This window comes from Hyla sarda, chromosome 1 (genome assembly GCF_029499605.1).
Source record: "Hyla sarda isolate aHylSar1 chromosome 1, aHylSar1.hap1, whole genome shotgun sequence".
NCBI lineage: Eukaryota > Metazoa > Chordata > Amphibia > Anura > Hylidae > Hyla > Hyla sarda.
The window spans coordinates 278778431-278800420 of NC_079189.1; the positions used below are offsets into that span (position 1 = coordinate 278778431).

The following is a 21990-nucleotide window of genomic DNA, read 5'->3' on the forward strand; positions in this document are numbered from 1 at the left end:
TCCTTTCCGATAAAAAAAATATTTATTGATGCTTAAATCCATAATATACAAGGCGTGAAGATGTCAACGGCCATCCTAAGCTGAATGCGCCTGCTCTCGTCAGATCGCAGACTGCTACCCAGCTTAGGGCCCAGTAAGTACCGGCATGGGAGACTGGCTGGGAATCCCGGGTGCAGTTGACATTTTGCTCTGTTGCTGCCTTCCGCTCCGATTCCGAAAATAATTTATTGATGCTTAAATCCACAGTATACAAGGTGTGAAGCTGTCGACGGCCATCCTAAGCTTAACGCGCCTGCTCTCGTCAGATCGCAGACTGGTACAGATCTTAGGGCCCGGTAAGTACCGGCATGGGACACTGGCTGGGAATCCCGGCTGCCGTTGACATTTTGCTCTGTTGCCGCCTTCCGTTCCGATTCCGAAAAGGATTTATTGATGCTTAAATGCACAGTATACAAAGTGTGAAGCTGTCAACGGCCATCCTAAGCTGAACGCGCCTGCTCTCGTCAGATCGCAGACTGCTACCCAGCTTAGGGCCTGGTAAGTACCAGCATGGGAGACTGGCTGGGAATCCCGGGTGCAGTTGACATTTTAATCTGTTGCCGCCTTCCGCTCCGATTCGGAAAAGGATTTATTGATGCTTAAATGCACAGTATAAAGTTCGTGAGGCTGTTAACGGCCATCCTAAGCTGAATGCGCCTGCTCTCGTCAGATCGCAGACTGCTACCCAGCTTAGGGCCCGGTAAGTACCAGCATGGGAGACTGGCTGGGAATCTCAGGTGTTGTTGACATTTTGCTCTGTAGCTCTGTAGACATTTTGCTCCGATTCGGAAAAGGATTTATTGATGCTTAAATCCACAATATACAGGGTGTGAAGCCGTCTACGGCTATCCTAAGCTGAATGCGCCTGTTCTTGTCAGATCGCAGACTGCTGCCCGGCAAGTACGGGCATGGGAGACTGGCTGGCAATCCAAGGTGCTATTGACATTTTGATCTGTTGCCGCCTTCCTCTCCGATTAAAAAACATATTTATTGATGCTTAAATCCACAGTATACAAGGCGTTAAGATGTCAACGGCCATCCTAAGCTGAACGCGCCTGCTCTCGTCAGATCGCAGACTGCTACCCAGCTTAGGGCCCGGTAAGTACTGGCATGGGAGACTGGCTGGGAATCCCGGGTGCCGTTGATATTTTGCTCTATTGCTGCCTTCCGCTCCGATTCCGAAAATAATTTATTGATGCTTAAATCCACAGTATACAAGGTGTGAAGCTGTCGACGGCCATCCTAAGCTTAACGCGCCTGCTCTCGTCAGATCGCAGACTGGTACAGATCTTAGGGCCCGGTAAGTACCGGCATGGGACACTGGCTTGGAATCCCGGCTGCCGTTGACATTTTGCTCTGTTGCCGCCTTCCATTCCAATTCCGAAAAGGATTTATTGATGCCTAAATGCACAGTATAAAGGGCGAGAAGCTGTCAACAGCCATCCTAAGCTGAACGCGCCTGCTCTCGTCAGATCGCAGACTGCTACCCAGCTTAGGGCCCGGTAAGTACCAGCATGGGAGACTGGCTGGGAATCCCAGGTGTCGTTGACATTTTGCTCTGTTGCCGCCTTCCGCTCCGATTCCGAAAAGGATTTATTGATGCTTAAATCCACAGTATACAGGGTGTGAAGATGTCTACGGCCATCCTAAGCTGAATGCGCCTGTTCTCGTCAGATCGCAGACTGCTACCCAGCTTCGGGCCTGGTAAGTACTATCATAGGAGACTGGCTGGGAATACCGGGTGCAGTTGACATTTTGCTCTGTTTCTGCTCCGATTCTGATTTTTTTTTATTGATGCTTAAATCCACAATATACAAAGTGTGAAGCTGTCAATGGCCATCCTAAGCTGAACACGCCTGCTCTCATCAGATCGCAGACTGCTTCCCAGCTTAGGGCCTGGTAAGTACCAGCATGGGAGACTGGCTGGGAATCCCGGGTGCAGTTGACATTTTAATCTGTTGCCGCCTTCCGCTCCGATTCGGAAAAGGATTTATTGATGCTTAAATCCACAATATACAGGGTGTGAAGCTGTCAACGGCCATCCTAAGCATGAAGGTGCCTGCTCTCCTCAGATCGCAGACTGCTGCCCGGCAGTTACCGGCATGGAAGACTGGCTGGCAATCCAAGGTGCCATTGACATTTTGCTCTGTTGCCGCCTTCCTCTCCGATTAATAAAAATATTTATTGATGCTTAAATCCACAATATACAAGGTGTGAAGCTGTCAACGGCCATCCTAAGCTGAACGCGCCTGCTCTCGTCAGATCGCAGACTGCTACCCAGCTTAGGGCCTGGTAAGTACCAGCATGGGAGACTGGCTGGGAATCCCGGGTGCAGTTCACATTTTAATCTGTTGCCGCCTTCCGCTCCGATTCGGAAAAGGATTTATTGATGCTTAAATGCACAGTATAAAGGGCGTGAAGCTGTCAACGGCCATCCTAAGCTGAACGTGCCTGCTCTCGTCAGATCGCAGACTGCTACCCAGCTTAGGGCCCGGTAAGTACCAGCATGGGAGACTGGCTGGGAATCCCAGGTGTCGTTGACATTTTGCTCTGTTGCCGCCTTACGCTCCGATTCCGAAAAGGATTTATTGATGCTTAAATCCACAGTATACAGGGTGTGAAAATGTCTACGGCCATACTAAGCTGAATGCGCCTGTTCTCGTCAGATCGCAGACTGCTACCCAGCTTCGGGCCTGGTAAGTACCAGCATGGGAGACTTGCTGGGAATACCGGGTGCAGTTGACATTTTGCTCTGTTTCTGCTCCGATTCCGAAAATTATTTATTGATGCTTAAATCCACAGTATACAAAGTGTGAAGCTGTCAACGGCCATCCTAAGCTGAACGCGCCTGCTCTCGTCAGATCGCAGACTGCTACCCAGCTTAGGGCCTAGTAAGTACCGGCATGGGAGACTGGCTGGGAATCCCGGGTGCAGTTGACATTTTGCTCTGTTGCCGCCTTCCGCTCCGATTCCGAAAAGAATTTATTGATGCTTAAATCCACAATATACAAGGTGTGAAGCTGTCGACAGCCATCCTAAGCTTAACGTGCCTGCTCTCGTCAGATAGCAGACTGGTACAGATCTTAGGGCCCGGTAAGTGCCGGCATGGGACACTGGCTGGGAATCCCGGCTGCCGTTGACATTTTGCTCTGTTGCCGCCTTCCGTTCCGATTCCGAAAAGGATTTATTGATGCTTAAATGCACAGTATACAAAGTGTGAAGCTGTCAACGGCCATCCTAAGCTGAATGCACCTGCTCTCGTCAGATCGCAGACTGCTACCCAGCTTAGGGCCTGGTAAGTACCAGCATGGGAGACTGGCTGGGAATCTCAGGTGTTGTTGACATTTTGCTCTGTAGCTCTGTAGACATTATGCTCCGATTCCGAAAAGGATTTATTGATGCTTAAATCCACAATATACAGGGTGTGAAGCCGTCTACGGCTATCCTAAGCTGAATGCGCCTGTTTTTGTCAGATCGCAGACTGCTGCCCGGCAAGTACGGGCATGGGAGACTGGCTGGCAATCCAAGGTGCTATTGACATTTTGATCTGTTGCCGCCTTCCTCTCCGATTAAAAAAAATATTTATTGATGCTTAAATCCACAGTATACAAGGCGTGAAGATGTCAACGGCCATCCTAAGCTGAACGCGCCTGCTCTCGTCAGATCGCAGACTGCTACCCAGCTTAGGGCCCGGTAAGTACTGGCATGGGAGACTGGCTGGGAATCCCGGGTGCCGTTGATATTTTGCTCTATTGCTGCCTTCCGCTCCGATTCCGAAAATAATTTATTGATGCTTAAATCCACAGTATACAAGGTGTGAAGCTGTCGACGGCCATCCTAAGCTTAACGCGCCTGCTCTCGTCAGATCGCAGACTGGTACAGATCTTAGGGCCCGGTAAGTACCGGCATGGGACACTGGCTGGGAATCCCGGCTGCCGTTGACATTTTGCTCTGTTGCCGCCTTCCGTTCCAATTCCGAAAAGGATTTATTGATGCCTAAATGCACAGTATACAGATCGCAGACTGCTGCCCGGCAGTTACCGGCATGGGAGACTGGCTGGCAATCCAAGGTGCCATTGACATTTTGCTCTGTTGCCGCCTTCCTCTCCGATTAATAAAAATATTTATTGATGCTTAAATCCACAATATACAATATACAAGGCGTGAAGATGTCAATGGCCATCCTAAGCCGGACACGCCTGTTCTCGTCAGATCGCAGACTGCTACCCAGCTTCGGGCCTGGTAAGTACCAGCATGGGAGACTGGCTGGGAATCCGGGGTGCAGTTGACATTTTGCTCTGATTCCGAATTTTTTTTATTGATGCTTAAATCCACAGTATACAAAGTGTGAAGCTGTCAACGGCCATCCTAAGCTGAACGCGCTTGCTCTCGTCAGATCACAGACTGCTACCCAGCTTAGGGCCTGGTAAGTACCAGCATGGGAGACTGGCTGTGAATCCAGGGTGCAGTTGACATTTTAATCTGTTGTCGCCTTCCGCTCCGATTCGGAAAAGGATTTATTGATGCTTAAATCCACAATATACAGGGTGTGAAGCTGTCAACGGCCATCCTAAGCCTGAACGTGCCTGCTCCCCTCAGATCACAGACTGCTGCCCGGCAGTTACCGGCATGGGAGACTGGCTGGCAATCCAAGGTGCCATTGACATTTTGCTCTGTTGCCGCCTTCCTCTCCGATTAAAAAAATATTTATTGATGCTTAAATCCATAATATACAAGGCGTGAAGCTGTCAACGGCCATCCTAAGCTGAACGCGCCTGCTCTCGTCAGATCGCAGACTGCTACCCAGCTTAGGGCCTGGTAAGTACCAGCATGGGAGACAGGCTGGGAATCCCAGGTGCAGTTGACATTTTAATCTGTTGCCGCCTTACGCTCCGATTCGGAAAAGGATTTATTGATGCTTAAATGCACAGTATAAAGGGCGTGTAGCTGTCAACGGCCATCCTAAGCTGAACGCGCCTCCTCTCGTCAGATCGCAGACTGCTACCCAGATTTGGGCCAGGTGAGTACCAGCATGGGAGACTGGCTGGGAATCCCAGGTGTCGTTGACATTTTGCTCTGTTGCCGCCTTACGCTCTGATTCCGAAAAGGATTTATTGATGCTTAAATCCACAGTATACAGGGTATGAAGATGTCTACGGCCATCCTAAGCTGAATGCGCCTGTTCTCGTCAGATCGCAGACTGCTACCCAGCTTCGGGCCTGGTAAGTACCAGCATGGGAGACTGGCTGGGAATCCCGGGTGCAGTTGACATTTTAATCTGTTGCCGCCTTCCGCTCCGATTCGGAAAAGGATTTATTGATGCTTAAATCCACAATATACAGGGTGTGAAGCTGTCAACGGCCATCCTAAGCCTGAACTTGCGTGCTCTCCTCAGATCGCAGACTGCTGCCCGGCAGTTACCGTCATGGGAGACTGGCTGGCAATCCAAGGTGCCATTGACATTTTGCTCTGTTGCCGCCTTCCTCTCCGATTAAAAATATATTTATTGATGCTTAAATCCACAATATACAAGGCGTTTAGATGTCAACGGCCATCCTAAGCTTAAGGCACCTGCTCTCGTCAGATCGCAGACTGCTACCCAGCTTAGGGCCAAGTAAGTACCGGCTTGAGAGACTGGCTGGGAATCCCGGGTGCAGTTGACATTTTGCTCTGTTGCCGCCTTCCGCTCCGATTCCGAAAAGAATTTATTGATGCTTAAATCCACAGTATACAAGGTGTGAAGCTGTCGACGGCCATCCTAAGCTTAACGCGCCTGCTCTCGTCAGATCGCAGACTGGTACAGATCTTAGGGCCCGGAAGTACCGGCATGGTACACTGGCTGGGAATCCCGGCTGCCGTTGACATTTTGCTCTGTTGCCGCCTTCCGTTCCGATTCCGAAAAGGATTTATTGATGCTTAAATCCACAGTATACAGGGTGTGAAGCTGTCAACGGCCATCCTAAGCTGAACGCTCCTGCTCTCGTCAGATCGCAGACTATTACCCAGCTTAAGGCCTGGTAAGTACCAGCATGGGAGACTGCCTGGGAATCCCGGGTGCAGTTGACATTTTAATCTGTTGCCGCCTTCCGCTCCGATTCGGAAAAGGATTTATTGATGCTTAAATGCACAGTATAAAGGGCATGAAGCTGTTAACGGCCATCCTAAGCTGAACGCGCCTGCTCTCGTCAGATCGCAGACTACTACCCAGCTTCGGGCCCGGTAAGAACCAGCATGGGAGACTGGCTGGGAATCCCAGGTGTTGTTGACATTTTGCTCGGTAGCTCTGTAGACATTTTGCTCCGATTCCGAAAAGGATTTATTGATGCTTAAATCCACAATATACAGGGTGTGAAGCCGTCAACGGCCATCCTAAGCCTGAACGTGCCTGCTCTCCTCAGATCGCAGACTGCTGCCCGGCAGATACCGGCATGGGAGACTGGCTGGCAATCCAAGGTGCCATTGACATTTTGCTCTGTTGCCGCCTTCTTCTCCGATTAATAAAAATATTTATTGATGCTTAAATCCACAATATACAAGGCATAAAGATGTCAACGGCCATCCTAAGCTGAACGCGCCTGCTCTCGTCAGATCACAGACTGCTACCCAGCTTAGGGCCCAGTAAGTACCGGCATGGGAGACTGGCTAGGAATCCAGGGTGCAGTTGACATTTTGCTCTGTTGCCGCCTTCCGCTCCGATTCTGAAAAGGATTTTTTGATGCTTAAATGCACAGTATAAAGGGCGTGAAGCTGTCAACGGCCACCCTAAGCTGAACGCGCCTGCTCTCGTCAGATCGCAGACTGCTACCCAGCTTAGGGCCTGGTAAGTATTGGCATGGGAGACTGGCTGGGAATCCCAGGTGTTGTTGACATTTTGCTCTGTAGCAGCCTTGCGTTCCGATTCCGAAAAGGATTTATTGATGCTTAAATCCACAGTATACAGGGTGAGAAGCCGTCTACGGCTATCCTAAGCTGAATGTGCCTGTTCTTGTCAGATTGCAGACTGCTGCCCGGCAAGTACCAGCATGGGAGACTGGCTGGCAATCCAATGTGCTATTGACATTTTGCTCTGTTGCCGCCTTCCTCTCCGATTCCGAAAAGGATTTATTGATGCTTAAATGCACAGTATAAAAAGCATGAAGCTGTCAATGGCCATCCTAAACTGAATGCGTCTGCTCTCGTCAGATCGCAGACTGCTACCCAGCTTAGGGCCCGATAAGTATTGGCATGGGAGACTGGCTGGCAATCCCGAGTGCCGTTGACATTTTGCTCTATTGCTGCCTTCCGCTCCGATTCCAAAAAGAATTTATTGATGCTTAAATCCACAGTATACAAGGTGTGAAGCTGTCGACGGCCATCCTAAGCTTAACGCGCCTGCTCTCGTCAGATCGTAGACTGGTACAGATCTTAGGGCCCGGTAAGTACCGGCATGGGACACTGGCTGGGAATCCCGGCTGCCGTTGACATTTTGCTCTGTTGCCGCCTTCCGTTCCGATTCCGAAAAGGATTTATTGATGCTTAAATGCACAGTATAAAGGGCGAGAAGCTGTCAACGGCCATCCTAAGCTGAACGTGCCTGCTCTCGTCAGATCGCAGACTGCTACCCAGCTTAGGGCCCGGTAAGTACCAGCATGGGAGACTGGCTGGGAATCCCAGGTGTCGTTGACATTTTGCTCTGTTGCCGCCTTACGCTCCGATTCCGAAAACGATTTATTGATGCTTAAATCCACAGTATACAGGGTGTGAAAATGTCTACGGCCATCCTAAGCTGAATGCGCCTGTTCTCAGCAGATCGCAGACTGCTACCCAGCTTCGGGCCAGGTAAGTACCAGCATGGGAGACTGGCTGGGAATCCCGGGTGCACTTGACATTTTGCTCTGTTTCTGCTCCGATTCCGAAAATTATTTATTGATGCTTAAATCCACAGTATACAAAGGGTGAAGCTGACAACGGCCATCCTAAGCTGAACGCGCCTGCTCTCGTCAGATCGCAGACTGCTACCCAGCTTAGGGCCCGGTAAGTACCATCATGGGAGACTGGCTGGGAATCCCAGGTGTTGTTGACATTTTGCTCTGTAGCCGCCTTCCGCTTCGATTCCGAAAAGGATTTATTGATGCTTAAATCCACAGTATACAGGGTGTGAAGCCGTCTACGGCTATCCTAAGCTGAATGTGCCTGTTCTTGTCAGATCGCAGACTGCTGCCCGGCAAGTACGGGCATGGGAGACTGGCTGGCAATCCAAAAGTGGTATTGACATTTTGCTCTGTTGCCGTCTTCCTCTCCGATTCCGAAAAGGATTTATTGATGCTTAAATGCACAGTATAAAAAGCTTGAAGCTGTCAATGGCCTTCCTAAGCTGAACGCGCCTGCTCTCGTCAGATCGCAGACTGCTACCCAGCTTAGGGCCCGGTAAGTGCTGGCATGGGAGACTGGCTGGGAATCCCAGGTGCCGTTGACATTTTGCTCTATTGCTGCCTTCCGCTCCGAATCCGAAAATAATTTATTGATGCTTAAATCCACAGTATACAAGGTGTGAAGCTGTCGACGGCCATCCTAAGCTTAACGCGCCTGCTCTCGTCAGATCGCAGACTGGTACAGATCTTAGGGCCCGGTAAGTACCGGCATGGGACACTGGCTGGGAATCCCGGCTGCCGATGACATTTTGCTCTGTTGCCGCCTTACGCTCCGATTCCGAAAAGGATTTTTTGATGCTTAAATCCACAGTATACAGGGTGTGAAGATGTCTACGGCCATCCTAAGCTGAATGCGCCTGTTCTCGTCAGGTCGCAGACTGCTACCCAGCTTCGGGCCTGGTAAGTACCAGCATGGGAGACTGGCTGGGAATCCCGGGTGCAGTTGACATTTTGCTCTGTTTCTGCTCCGATTCCGAAAATTATTTATTGATGCTTAAATCCACAGTATACAAAGTGTGAAGCTGTCAACGGCCATCCTTAGCTGAACGCGCCTGCTCTCGTCAGATCGCAGACTGCTACCCAGCTTAGGGCCCGGTAAGTACCAGCATGGGAGACTGGCTGGGAATCCCAGGTGTCATTGACATTTTGCTCTGTTGCCGCCTTACGCTCCGATTCCGAAAAGGATTTATTGATGTTTAAATGCACAGTATAAAAAGCATGAAGCTGTCAATGGCCATCCTAAGCTGAACGCGCCTGCTCTCGTCAGATCGCAGACTGCTACCCAGCTTAGGGCCCGGTAAGTACTGGCATGGGAGACTGGCTGGGAATCCCGGGTGCCGTTGACATTTTGCTCTATTGCTGCCTTCCGCTCCGATTCCGAAAAGAATTTATTGATGCTTAAATCCACAGTATACAAGGTGTGAAGCTGTCGACGGCCATCCTAAGCTTAACGCGCCTGCTCTCGTCAGATCGCAGACTGGTACAGATCTTAGGGCCCGGTAAGTACCGGCATGGGACACTGGCTGGGAATCCCGGCTGCCGTTGACATTTTGCTCTGTTGCCTTCCCTTCCGTTCCGAATCCGAAAAGGATTTATTGATGTTTAAATGCACAGTATAAAAAGCATGAAGCTGTCAATGGCCATCCTAAGCTGAACGCGCCTGCTCTCGTCAGATCGCAGACTGCTACCCAGCTTAGGGCCCGGTAAGTACTGGCATGGGAGACTGGCTGGGAATCCCGGGTGCCGTTGACATTATGCTCTACTGCTGCCTTCCGCTCTGATTCCGAAAATAATTTATTGATGCTTAAATCCACAGTATACAGGGTGTGAAGATGTCTACGGCCATCCTAGGCTGAATGCGCCTGTTCTCGTCAGATCGCAGACTGCTACCCAGCTTCGGGCCTGGTAAGTATCAGCATGGGAGACTGGCTGGGAATCCCAGGTGCAGTTGACACTTTGCTCTGTTTCTGCTCCGATTCCGAAAATTATTTATTGATGCTGAAATCCACAGTATACAAAGTGTGAAGCTGTCAACGGCCATCCTAAGCTGAACGCGCCTGCTCTCGTCAGATCGCAGACTGCTACCCATCTTAGGGCCTGGTAAGTACCAGCATGGGAGACTGGCTGGGAATCCCGGGTGCAGTTGACATTTTAATCTGTTGCCGCCTTCCTCTCCGATTCGGAAAATGATTTATTGATGCTTAAATCCACAATATACAGGGTGTGAAGCTGTCAACGGCCATCCTAAGCCTGAACGTGCCTGCTCTCCTCAGATCGCAGGCTGCTGCCCGGCAGTTACCGGCATGGGAGACTGGTTGGCAATCCAAGGTGCCATTGACATTTTGCTCTGTTGCCGCCATCCTCTCCGATTAATAAAAATATTTTTTGATGCTTAAATCCACAATATACAAGGCGTGAAGTTGTCAACGGCCATCCTAAGCTGAACGCGCCTGCTCTCGTCAGATCGCAGACTGGTACAGATCTTAGGGCCCGGTAAGTACCGGCATGGGACACTGGCTGGGAATCCCGGCTGCCGTTGACATTTTGCTCTGTTGCCGCCTTCCTCTCCGATTCCGAAAAGGATTTATTGATGCTTAAATGCACAGTATAAAAAGCATGAAGCTGTCAATGGCCATCCTAAGCTGAATGCGTCTGCTCTCGTCAGATCGCAGACTGCTACCCAGCTTAGGGCATGGTAAGTATTGGCATGGGAGACTGGCTGGGAATCCCGAGTGCTGTTGACATTTTGCTCTATTGCTGCCTTCCGCTCCGATTCCGAAAATAATTTATTGATGCTTAAATCCACAGTATACAAGGTGTGAAGCTGTCGACGGCCATCCTAAGCTGAACGTGCCTGCTCTCGTCAGATCGCAGACTGCTACCCAGCTTAGGGCCCGGTAAGTACCAGCATGGGAGACTGGCTGGGAATCCCAGGTGTCGTTGACATTTTGCTCTGTTGCCGCCTTCCGCTCCGATTCCGAAAAGGATTTATTGATGCTTAAATCCACAGTATACAGTATACAGGGTGTGAAGATGTCTACGGCCATCCTAAGCTGAATGCGCCTGTTTTCGTCAGATCGCAGACTGCTACCCAGCTTCGGGCCTGGTAAGTACCAGCATGGGAGACTGGCTGGGAATCCCGGGTGCAGTTGACATTTTGCTCTGTTTCTGCTCCGATTCCGAAAATTATTTATTGATGCTTAAATCCACAGTATACAAAGTGTGAAGCTGTCAACGGCCATCCTAAGCTGAACGCGCCTGCTCTCGTCAGATCGCAGACTGCTACCCAGCTTAGGGCCTGGTAAGTACCAGCATGGGAGACTGGCTGGGAATCCCGGGTGCAGTTGACATTTTAATCTATTGCCGCCTTCCGCTCCGATTCGAAAAAGGATTTATTGATGCTTAAATCCACAATATACAGGGTGTGAAGCTGTCAACGGCCATCCTAAGCCTGAACGTGCCTGCTCTCCTCAGATCGCAGACTGCTGCCCGGCAGTTACCGGCATGGGACACTGGCTGGCAATCCAAGGTGCCATTGACATTTTGCTCTGTTGCCGCCTTCCTCTCCGATTAATAAAAATATTTATTGATGCTTAAATCCACAATATACAAGGCGTGAAGATGTCAATGGCCATCCTAAGCTGAACGCGCCTGCTCTCGTCAGATCGCAGACTGCTACCCAGCTTAGGGCCCAGTAAGTACCGGCATGGGAGACTGGCTGGGAATCCCGGGTGCAGTTGACATTTTGCTCTGTTGCCGCCTTCTGTTCCGATTCCGAAAAGGATTTATTGATGCTTAAATGCACAGTATAAAAAACATGAAGCTGTCAATGGCCATCCTAAGCTGAACGCGCCTGCTCTCGTCAGATCGCAGACTGCTACCCAGCTTAGGGCCCAGTAAGTACCCGCATGGGAGACTGGCTGGGAATCCCGGGTGCAGTTGACATTTTGCTCTGTTGCCGCCTTCCGTTCCGATTCCTAAAAGGATTTATTGATGCTTAAATGCACAGTATAAAAATCATGAAGCTGTCAATGGCCATCCTAAGCTGAACGCGCCTGCTCTTGTCAGATCGCAGACTGCTACCCAGCTTAGGGCCCGGTAAGTACAGGCATGGGAGACTGGATGGGAATCCCGGTTGCCATTTTGCTCTATTGCTGCCTTCCGCTCCTAATCCGAAAATAATTTATTGATGCTTAAATCCACAGTATACAAGTTGTGAAGCTGTCGACGGCCATCCTAAGCTTAACGCGCCTGCTCTCGTCAGATCGCAGACTGGTACAGATCTTAGGGCCCGAAAAGTACCGGCATGGGACACTGGCTGGGAATCCCGACTGCCGTTGACATTTTGCTCTGTTGCCGCCTTCCATTCCGATTCCGAAAAGGATTTATTGATGCTTAAATAAACAGTATACAAAGTGTGAAGCTGTCAACGGCCATCCTAAGCTGAACGCGCCTGCTCTCGTCAGATCGCAGACTCATACCCAGCTTAGGGCCCAGTAAGTACCGGCATGTGAGACTGGCTGGGAATCCCGGGTGCAGTTGACATTTTGCTCTGTTGCCGCCTTCCGTTCCGATTCCAAAAAGGATTTATTGATGCTTAAATGCAGAGTATAAAAAGCATGAAGCTGTCAATGGCCATCCTAAGCTGAACGCGCCTGTTCTTGTCAGATCGCAGACTGCTGCCCGGCAAGTACGGGCATGGGAGACAGGCTGGCAATCCAAGGTGCTATTGACATTTTGCTCTGTTGCCGCCTTCCTCTCCGATTCCGAAAAGGATTTATTGATGCTTAAATGCACAGTATAAAAAGCATGAAGCTGTCAATGGCCATCCTAAGCTGAACGCGCCTGCTCTCGTCAGATCGCAGACTGCTACCCAGCTTAGGGCCCGGTAAGTACTGGCATGGGAGACTGGCTGGAAATCCCTGGTGCCGTTGAAATTTTGCTCTATTGCTGCCTTCCGCTCCGATTCCGAAAATAATTTATTGATGCTTAAATCCACAGTATACAAGGTGTGAAGCTGTCGACGGCCATCTTAAGCTTAACGCGCCTGCTCTCGTCATATCGCAGACTGGTACAGATCTTAGGGCCCGGTAAGTACCGGCATGGGACACTGGCTGGGAATCCCGACTGCCGTTGACATTTTGCTCTGTTGCCGCCTTCCATTCCGATTCCGAAAAGGATTTATTGATGCTTAAATGCACAGTATAAAGGGCAAGAAGCTGTCAATGGCCATCCTAAGCTGAATGCGCCTGCGCTCGTCAGATTGCAGACTGCTACCCAGCTTAGGGCCCGGTAAGTACTGGCATGGGAGACTGGCTGGGAATCCCAGGTGCCGTTGACATTTTGCTCTATTGCTGCCTTCCGCTCCGAATCCGAAAATAATTTATTGATGCTTAAATCCACAGTATACAAGGTGTGAAGCTGTCGACGGCCATCCTAAGCTTAACGCGCCTGCTCTCGTCAGATCGCAGACTGGTACAGATCTTAGGGCCCGGTAAGTACCGGCATGGGACACTGGCTGGGAATCCCGGCTGCCGTTGACATTTTGCTCTGTTGCCGCCTTACGCTCCGATTCCGAAAAGGATTTATTGATGCTTAAATCCACAGCATACAGGCTGTGAAGATGTCTACGGCCATCCTAAGCTGAATGCGCCTGTTCTCGTCAGATCGCAGACTGCTACCCAGCTTCGGGCCTGGTAAGTACCAGCATGGGAGACTGGCTTGGAATCCCGGGTGCAGTTGACATTTTGCTCTGTTTCTGCTCCGATTCCGAAAATTCTTTATTGATGCTTAAATCCACAGTATACAAAGTGTGAAGCTGTCAACGGCCATCCTAAGCTGAACGCGCCTGCTCTCGTCAGATTGCAGACTGCTACAAAGCTTAGGGCCTGGTAAGTACCAGCATGGGAGACTGGCTGGGAATCCCGGGTGCAGTTGACATTTTAATCTGTTGCCGCCTTCCGCTCCGATTCGGAAAAGGATTTATTGATGCTTAAATCCACAATATACAGGGTGTGAAGCTGTCAACGGCCATCCTAAGCCTGAACGTTCCTGCTCTCCTCAGATCGCAGACTGCTGCCCGGCAGTTACCGGCATGGGAGACTGGCTGGCAATCCAAGGTGCCATTGACATTTTGCTCTGTTGCCGCCTTCCTCTCCGATTAAAAAAAATATTTATTGATGCTTAAATCCACAATATACAAGGCATGAAGATGTCAACGGCCATCCTAAGCTGAAGGTGCCTGCTCTCGTCAGATCGCAGACTGCTACCCAGCTTAAGGCCCAGTAAGTACCGGCATGGGAGACTGGCTGGGAATCCCAGGTGCAGTTGACAATTTGCTCTGTTGCCGCCTTCCGTTCCGATTCCGAAAAGGATTTATTGATGCTTAAATGCACAGTATAAAAAGCATGAAGCTGTCAATGGCCATCCTAAGCTGAACGCGCCTGCTCTCGTCAGATTGCAGACTGCTACCCAGCTTAGGGCCTGGTAAGTACTGGCATGGGAGACTGGCTGGGAATCCCGGGTGCCGTTGACATTTTGCTCTGTTTCTGCTCCGATTCCGAAAATTATTTATTGATGCTTAAATCCACAGTATACAAAGTGTGAAGCTGTCAACGGCCATCCTAAGCTGAACACGCCTGCTCTCGTCAGATCGCAGACTGCTACCCAGCTTAGGGCCCGGTAAGTACCAGCATGGGAGACTGGCTGGGAATCCCGGGTGCAGTTGACATTTTAATCTGTTGCCGCCTTCCGCTCCGATTCGGAAAAGGATTTATTGATGCTTAAATCCACAATATACAGGGTGTGAAGCTGTCAACGGCCATCCTAAGCCTGAACGTTCCTGCTCTCCTCAGATCGCAGACTGCTGCCCGGCAGTTACCGGCATGGGAGACTGGCTGGCAATCCAAGGTGCCATTGACATTTTGCTCTGTTGCCGCCTTCCTCTCCGATTAATAAAAATATTTATTGATGCTTAAATCCACATTATACATTGCGTGAAGATGTCAACGGCCATCCTAAGCTGAACGCGCCTGCTCTCGTCAGATCGCAGACTGCTACCCAGCTTAGGGCCCAGTAAGTACCAGCATGGGAGACTGTCTGGGAATCCCGGCTGCCGTTGACATTTTGCTCTGTTGCCGCCTTCCGTTCCAATTCCGAAAAGGATTTATTGATGCTTAAATGCACAGTATAAAAATCGTGAAGTTGTCAATGGCCATCCTAAGCTTAACGCGCCTGCTCTCGTCAGATCGCAGACTGGTAAAGATCTTAGGGCCCGGTAAGTACTGGCATGGGACACTGGCTGGGAATCCCGGGTGCCGTTAACATTTTGCTCTATTGCTGCCTTCCGCTCCGATTCCGAAAATAATTTATTGATGCTTAAATCCACAGTATACAAGGTGTGAAGCTGTCGACGGCCATCCTAAGCTTAACGCGCCTGCTCTCGTCAGATCGCAGACTGGTACAGATCTTAGGGCCCGGTAAGTATCGGCATGGGAGACTGGCTAGGAATCCAGGGTGCAGTTGATATTTTGCTCTGTTGCCGCCTTCCGCTCCGATTCGGAAAATGATTTATTGATGCTTAAATGCACAGTATAAAGGGCGAGAAGCTGTCAACCGCCATCCTAAGCTGAACGCGCCTGCTCTCGTCAGATCGCAGACTGCTACCCAGCTTAGGGCCCAGTAAGTACCGGCATGGGAGACTGGCTAGGAATCCAGGGTGCAGTTGACATTTTGCTCTGTTGCCGCCTTCCGCTCCGATTCGGAAAATGATTTATTGATGCTTAAATGCACAGTATAAAGGGCGAGAAGCTGTCAACCGCCATCCTAAGCTGAACGCGCCTGCTCTCGTCAGATCGCAGACTGCTACCCAGCTTAGGGCCCGGTAAGTACCAGCATGGGAGACTGGCTGGGAATCCCGGTTGCCGTTGACATTTTGCTCTGTTGCCGCCTTCCGTTCCGATTCCGAAAAGGATTTATTGACGCTTAAATGCACAGTATACAAAGTGTGAAGCTGTCAACGGCCATCCTATGCTGAACGCGCCTGCTCTCGTCAGATCGCAGACTGCTACCTAGCTTAGGGCCTGGTAAGTACCAGCATGGGAGACTGGCTGGGAATCCTGGGTGCAGTTGACATTTTAATCTGTTGCCGCCTTCCGCTCCGATTCGGAAAAGGATTTATTGATGCTTAAATGCACAGTATAAAGGGCGTGAAGCTGTCAACGGCCATCCTAAGCTGAACGCGCCTGCTCTCGTCAGATCGCAGACTGCTACCCAGCTTAGGGCCCAGTAAGTACCAGCATGGGAGACTGGCTGGGAATCCCAGGTGTTGTTGACATTTAGCTCTGTAGCCGCCTTCCGCTCCGATTCCGAAAAGGATTTATTGATGCTTAAATGAACAGTATAAAGGGCGTGAAACTGTCAACGGCCATCCTAAGCTGAACGCGCCTGCTCTCGTCAGATCACAGACTGCTACCCAGCTTAGGCCCGGTAAGTACCAGCATGGGAGACTGGCTGGCAATCCAAGGTGCTGTTGACATTTTGCTCTGTTGCCGCCTTCCTCTCCGATTCCGAAAAGGATTTATTGATGCTTAAATACACAGTATAAAAAGCATGAAGCTGTCAATGGCCATCCTCAGTTGAACGCGCCTGCACTCGTCAGATCGCAGACGGCTACCCAGCTTAGGGCCCGGTAAGTACTGGCATGGGAGACTGGCTGGAAATCTCAGGTGTTGTTGACATTTTGCTCTGTAGCTCTGTAGACATTTTGCTTAGATTCCGAAAAGGATTTATTGATGCTTAAATCCACAGTATACAGGGTGTGAAGCCGTCTATGGCTATCCTAAGCTGAATGCGCCTGTTCTTGTCAGATCGCAGACTGCTGCCCGGCAAGTACGGGCATGGGAGACTGGCTGGCAATCCAAGGTGCTATTGACATTTTGCTCTGTTGCCGCCTTCCTCTCCGATTCCGAAAAGGATTTATTGATGCTTAAATGCACAGTATAAAAAGCATGAAGCTGTCAATGGCTATCCTAAGCTGAACGCGCCTGCTCTTGTCAGATCGCAGACTGCTACCCAGCTTAGGGCCCGGTAAGTACTGGCATGGGAGACTGGCTGGAAATCCCTGGTGCTGTTGACATTTTGCTCTATTGCTGCCTTCCGCTCCGATTCCGAAAAGAATTTATTGATGCTTAAATCCACAGTATACAAGGTGTGAAGCTGTCGACGGCCATCCTAAGCTTAACGCGCCTGCTCTCGTCAGATCGCAGACTGGTACAGATCTTAGGGCCCGGTAAGTACCGGCATGGGACACTGGCTGGGAATCCCGACTGCCGTTGACATTTTGCTCTGTTGCCGCCTTCCATTCCGATTCCGAAAAGGATTTATTGATGCTTAAATGCACAGTATAAAGGGCGAGAAGCTGTCAACGGCCATCCTAAGCTGAACGCGCCTGCTCTCGTCAGATCGCAGACTGCTACCCAGCTTAGGGCCCGGTAAGTACCAGCATGGGAGACTGGCTGGGAATCCCAGGTGTCGTTGACATTTTGCTCTGTTGCCGCCTTCCGCTCCGATTCCGAAAAGGATTTATTGATGCTTAAATCCACAGTATACAGTATACAGGGTGTGAAGATGTCTACGGCCATCCTAAGCTGAATGCGCCTGTTTTCGTCAGATCGCAGACTGCTACCCAGCTTCGGGCCTGGTAAGTACCAGCATGGGAGACTGGCTGGGAATCCCGGGTGCAGTTGACATTTTGCTCTGTTTCTGCTCCGATTCCGAAAATTATTTATTGATGCTTAAATCCACAGTATACAAAGTGTGAAGCTGTCAACGGCCATCCTAAGCTGAACGCGCCTGCTCTCGTCAGATCGCAGACTGCTACCCAGCTTAGGGCCTGGTAAGTACCAGCATGGGAGACTGGCTGGGAATCCCGGGTGCAGTTGACATTTTAATCTATTGCCGCCTTCCGCTCCGATTCGAAAAAGGATTTATTGATGCTTAAATCCACAATATACAGGGTGTGAAGCTGTCAACGGCCATCCTAAGCCTGAACGTGCCTGCTCTCCTCAGATCGCAGACTGCTGCCCGGCAGTTACCGGCATGGGACACTGGCTGGCAATCCAAGGTGCCATTGACATTTTGCTCTGTTGCCGCCTTCCTCTCCGATTAATAAAAATATTTATTGATGCTTAAATCCACAATATACAAGGCGTGAAGATGTCAATGGCCATCCTAAGCTGAACGCGCCTGCTCTCGTCAGATCGCAGACTGCTACCCAGCTTAGGGCCCAGTAAGTACCGGCATGGGAGACTGGCTGGGAATCCCGGGTGCAGTTGACATTTTGCTCTGTTGCCGCCTTCTGTTCCGATTCCGAAAAGGATTTATTGATGCTTAAATGCACAGTATAAAAAACATGAAGCTGTCAATGGCCATCCTAAGCTGAACGCGCCTGCTCTCGTCAGATCGCAGACTGCTACCCAGCTTAGGGCCCAGTAAGTACCCGCATGGGAGACTGGCTGGGAATCCCGGGTGCAGTTGACATTTTGCTCTGTTGCCGCCTTCCGTTCCGATTCCTAAAAGGATTTATTGATGCTTAAATGCACAGTATAAAAATCATGAAGCTGTCAATGGCCATCCTAAGCTGAACGCGCCTGCTCTTGTCAGATCGCAGACTGCTACCCAGCTTAGGGCCCGGTAAGTACAGGCATGGGAGACTGGATGGGAATCCCGGTTGCCATTTTGCTCTATTGCTGCCTTCCGCTCCTAATCCGAAAATAATTTATTGATGCTTAAATCCACAGTATACAAGTTGTGAAGCTGTCGACGGCCATCCTAAGCTTAACGCGCCTGCTCTCGTCAGATCGCAGACTGGTACAGATCTTAGGGCCCGAAAAGTACCGGCATGGGACACTGGCTGGGAATCCCGACTGCCGTTGACATTTTGCTCTGTTGCCGCCTTCCATTCCGATTCCGAAAAGGATTTATTGATGCTTAAATAAACAGTATACAAAGTGTGAAGCTGTCAACGGCCATCCTAAGCTGAACGCGCCTGCTCTCGTCAGATCGCAGACTCATACCCAGCTTAGGGCCCAGTAAGTACCGGCATGTGAGACTGGCTGGGAATCCCGGGTGCAGTTGACATTTTGCTCTGTTGCCGCCTTCCGTTCCGATTCCAAAAAGGATTTATTGATGCTTAAATGCAGAGTATAAAAAGCATGAAGCTGTCAATGGCCATCCTAAGCTGAACGCGCCTGTTCTTGTCAGATCGCAGACTGCTGCCCGGCAAGTACGGGCATGGGAGACAGGCTGGCAATCCAAGGTGCTATTGACATTTTGCTCTGTTGCCGCCTTCCTCTCCGATTCCGAAAAGGATTTATTGATGCTTAAATGCACAGTATAAAAAGCATGAAGCTGTCAATGGCCATCCTAAGCTGAACGCGCCTGCTCTCGTCAGATCGCAGACTGCTACCCAGCTTAGGGCCCGGTAAGTACTGGCATGGGAGACTGGCTGGAAATCCCTGGTGCCGTTGAAATTTTGCTCTATTGCTGCCTTCCGCTCCGATTCCGAAAATAATTTATTGATGCTTAAATCCACAGTATACAAGGTGTGAAGCTGTCGACGGCCATCTTAAGCTTAACGCGCCTGCTCTCGTCATATCGCAGACTGGTACAGATCTTAGGGCCCGGTAAGTACCGGCATGGGACACTGGCTGGGAATCCCGACTGCCGTTGACATTTTGCTCTGTTGCCGCCTTCCATTCCGATTCCGAAAAGGATTTATTGATGCTTAAATGCACAGTATAAAGGGCAAGAAGCTGTCAACGGCCATCCTAAGCTGAACGCGCCTGCTCTCGTCAGATCGCAGACTGCTACCCAGCTTAGGGCCCGGTAAGTACCAGCATGGGAGACTGGCTGGGAATCCCAGGTGTTGTTGACATTTTGCTCTGTTGCCGCCTTCCGCTCCGATTCCGAAAAGGATTTATTGATGCTTAAATCCACAGTATACAGTATACAGGGTGTGAAGATGTCTACGGCCATCCTAAGCTGAATGCGCCTGTTCTCGTCAGATCGCAGACTGCTACCCAGCTTCGGGCCTGGTAAGTACCAGCATGGGAGACTGGCTGGGAATCCCGGGTGCAGTTGACATTTTGCTCTGTTTCTGCTCCGATTCCGAAAATTATTTATTGATACTTAAATCCACAGTATACAAAGTGTGAAGCTGTCAACGGCCATCCTAAGCTGAACGCGCCTGCTCTCCTCAGATCGCAGACTGCTGCCCGGCAGTTACCGGCATGGGACACTGGCTGGCAATCCAAGGTGCCATTGACATTTTGCTCTGTTGCCGCCTTCCTCTCCGATTAATAAAAATATTTATTGATGCTTAAATCCACAATATACAAGGCGTGAAGATGTCAACGGCCATCCTAAGCTGAACGCGCCTGCTCTCGTCAGATCGCAGACTCATACCCAGCTTAGGGCCCAGTAAGTACCGGCATGTGAGACTGGCTGGGAATCCCGGGTGCAGTTGACATTTTGCTCTGTTGCCGCCTTCCGTTCCGATTCCAAAAAGGATTTATTGATGCTTAAATGCAGAGTATAAAAAGCATGAAGCTGTCAATGGCCATCCTAAGCTGAACGCGCCTGTTCTTGTCAGATCGCAGACTGCTGCCCGGCAAGTACGGGCATGGGAGACAGGCTGGCAATCCAAGGTGCTATTGACATTTTGCTCTGTTGCCGCCTTCCTCTCCGATTCCGAAAAGGATTTATTGATGCTTAAATGCACAGTATAAAAAGCATGAAGCTGTCAATGGCCATCCTAAGCTGAACGCGCCTGCTCTCGTCAGATCGCAGACTGCTACCCAGCTTAGGGCCCGGTAAGTACTGGCATGGGAGACTGGCTGGAAATCCCTGGTGCCGTTGACATTTTGCTCTATTGCTGCCTTCCGCTCCGATTCCGAAAATAATTTATTGATGCTTAAATCCACAGTATACAAGGTGTGAAGCTGTCGACGGCCATCCTAAGCTTAACGCGCCTGCTCTCGTCAGATCGCAGACTGGTACAGATCTTAGGGCCCGGTAAGTACCGGCATGGGACACTGGCTGGGAATCCCGACTGCCGTTGACATTTTGCTCTGTTGCCGCCTTCCATTCCGATTCCGAAAAGGATTTATTGATGCTTAAATGCACAGTATAAAGGGCAAGAAGCTGTCAACGGCCATCCTAAGCTGAACGCGCCTGCTCTCGTCAGATCGCAGACTGCTACCCAGCTTAGGGCCTGGTAAGTACCAGCATGGGAGACTGGCTGGGAATCCCAGGTGTCGTTGACATTTTGCTCTGTTGCCGCCTTCCGCTCCGATTCCGAAAAGGATTTATTGATGCTTAAATCCACAGTATACAGTATACAGGGTGTGAAGATGTCTACGGCCATCCTAAGCTGAATGCGCCTGTTCTCGTCAGATCGCAGACTGCTACCCAGCTTCGGGCCTGGTAAGTACCAGCATGGGAGACTGGCTGGGAATCCCGGGTGCAGTTGACATTTTGCTCTGTTTCTGCTCCGATTCCGAAAATTATTTATTGATGCTTAAATCCACAGTATACAAAGTGTGAAGCTGTCAACGGCCATCCTAAGCTGAACGCGCCTGCTCTCCTCAGATCGCAGACTGCTACCCAGCTTAGGGCCTGGTAAGTACCAGCATGGGAGACTGGCTGGGAATCCCGGGTGCAGTTGACATTTTAATCTGTTGCCGCCTTCCGCTCCAATTCGGAAAAGGATTTATTGATGCTTAAATCCACAATATACAGGGTGTGAAGCTGTCAACGGCCATCCTAAGCCTGAACGTGCCTGCTCTCCTCAGATCGCAGACCGCTGCCCGGCAGATACCGGCATGGGAGACTGGCTGGCAATCCAAGGTGCCATTGACATTTTGCTCTGTTGCCGCCTTGCTCTCCGATTAATAAAAATATTTATTGATGCTTAAATCCACAATATACAAGGCGTAAAGATGTCAACGGCCATCCTAAGCTGAACGCGCCTGCTCTCGTC

General features: G+C 50.3%; 19 pseudogenes; all 19 read left to right on the plus strand.

Annotated features, from left to right (window-relative positions):
- The first annotated feature begins 466 nt into the window (after positions 1-466).
- Positions 467-586, plus strand: LOC130351942 (5S ribosomal RNA; annotated as a pseudogene).
- An 82-nt stretch (positions 587-668) lies between these two features.
- Positions 669-788, plus strand: LOC130352715 (5S ribosomal RNA; annotated as a pseudogene).
- Positions 789-1066: 278 nt separating this feature from the next.
- LOC130318171 (5S ribosomal RNA) lies at positions 1067-1186 on the plus strand (annotated as a pseudogene).
- A 1276-nt stretch (positions 1187-2462) lies between these two features.
- Positions 2463-2582, plus strand: LOC130330439 (5S ribosomal RNA; annotated as a pseudogene).
- An 82-nt stretch (positions 2583-2664) lies between these two features.
- Positions 2665-2784, plus strand: LOC130344849 (5S ribosomal RNA; annotated as a pseudogene).
- A 479-nt stretch (positions 2785-3263) lies between these two features.
- Positions 3264-3383, plus strand: LOC130353067 (5S ribosomal RNA; annotated as a pseudogene).
- Positions 3384-3661: 278 nt separating this feature from the next.
- LOC130318193 (5S ribosomal RNA) lies at positions 3662-3781 on the plus strand (annotated as a pseudogene).
- Positions 3782-5985: 2204 nt separating this feature from the next.
- On the plus strand, positions 5986-6105 carry LOC130342176 (5S ribosomal RNA; annotated as a pseudogene).
- A 1479-nt stretch (positions 6106-7584) lies between these two features.
- On the plus strand, positions 7585-7704 carry LOC130330450 (5S ribosomal RNA; annotated as a pseudogene).
- Positions 7705-9175: 1471 nt separating this feature from the next.
- LOC130316026 (5S ribosomal RNA) lies at positions 9176-9295 on the plus strand (annotated as a pseudogene).
- A 286-nt stretch (positions 9296-9581) lies between these two features.
- Positions 9582-9701, plus strand: LOC130316036 (5S ribosomal RNA; annotated as a pseudogene).
- A 1074-nt stretch (positions 9702-10775) lies between these two features.
- LOC130352301 (5S ribosomal RNA) lies at positions 10776-10895 on the plus strand (annotated as a pseudogene).
- Positions 10896-11179: 284 nt separating this feature from the next.
- On the plus strand, positions 11180-11299 carry LOC130351943 (5S ribosomal RNA; annotated as a pseudogene).
- Positions 11300-14364: 3065 nt separating this feature from the next.
- On the plus strand, positions 14365-14484 carry LOC130347463 (5S ribosomal RNA; annotated as a pseudogene).
- Positions 14485-17369: 2885 nt separating this feature from the next.
- On the plus strand, positions 17370-17489 carry LOC130314920 (5S ribosomal RNA; annotated as a pseudogene).
- Positions 17490-17773: 284 nt separating this feature from the next.
- LOC130351944 (5S ribosomal RNA) lies at positions 17774-17893 on the plus strand (annotated as a pseudogene).
- Positions 17894-19764: 1871 nt separating this feature from the next.
- Positions 19765-19884, plus strand: LOC130321242 (5S ribosomal RNA; annotated as a pseudogene).
- An 866-nt stretch (positions 19885-20750) lies between these two features.
- On the plus strand, positions 20751-20870 carry LOC130351973 (5S ribosomal RNA; annotated as a pseudogene).
- Positions 20871-21154: 284 nt separating this feature from the next.
- On the plus strand, positions 21155-21274 carry LOC130352306 (5S ribosomal RNA; annotated as a pseudogene).
- Positions 21275-21990: the final 716 nt, after the last annotated feature.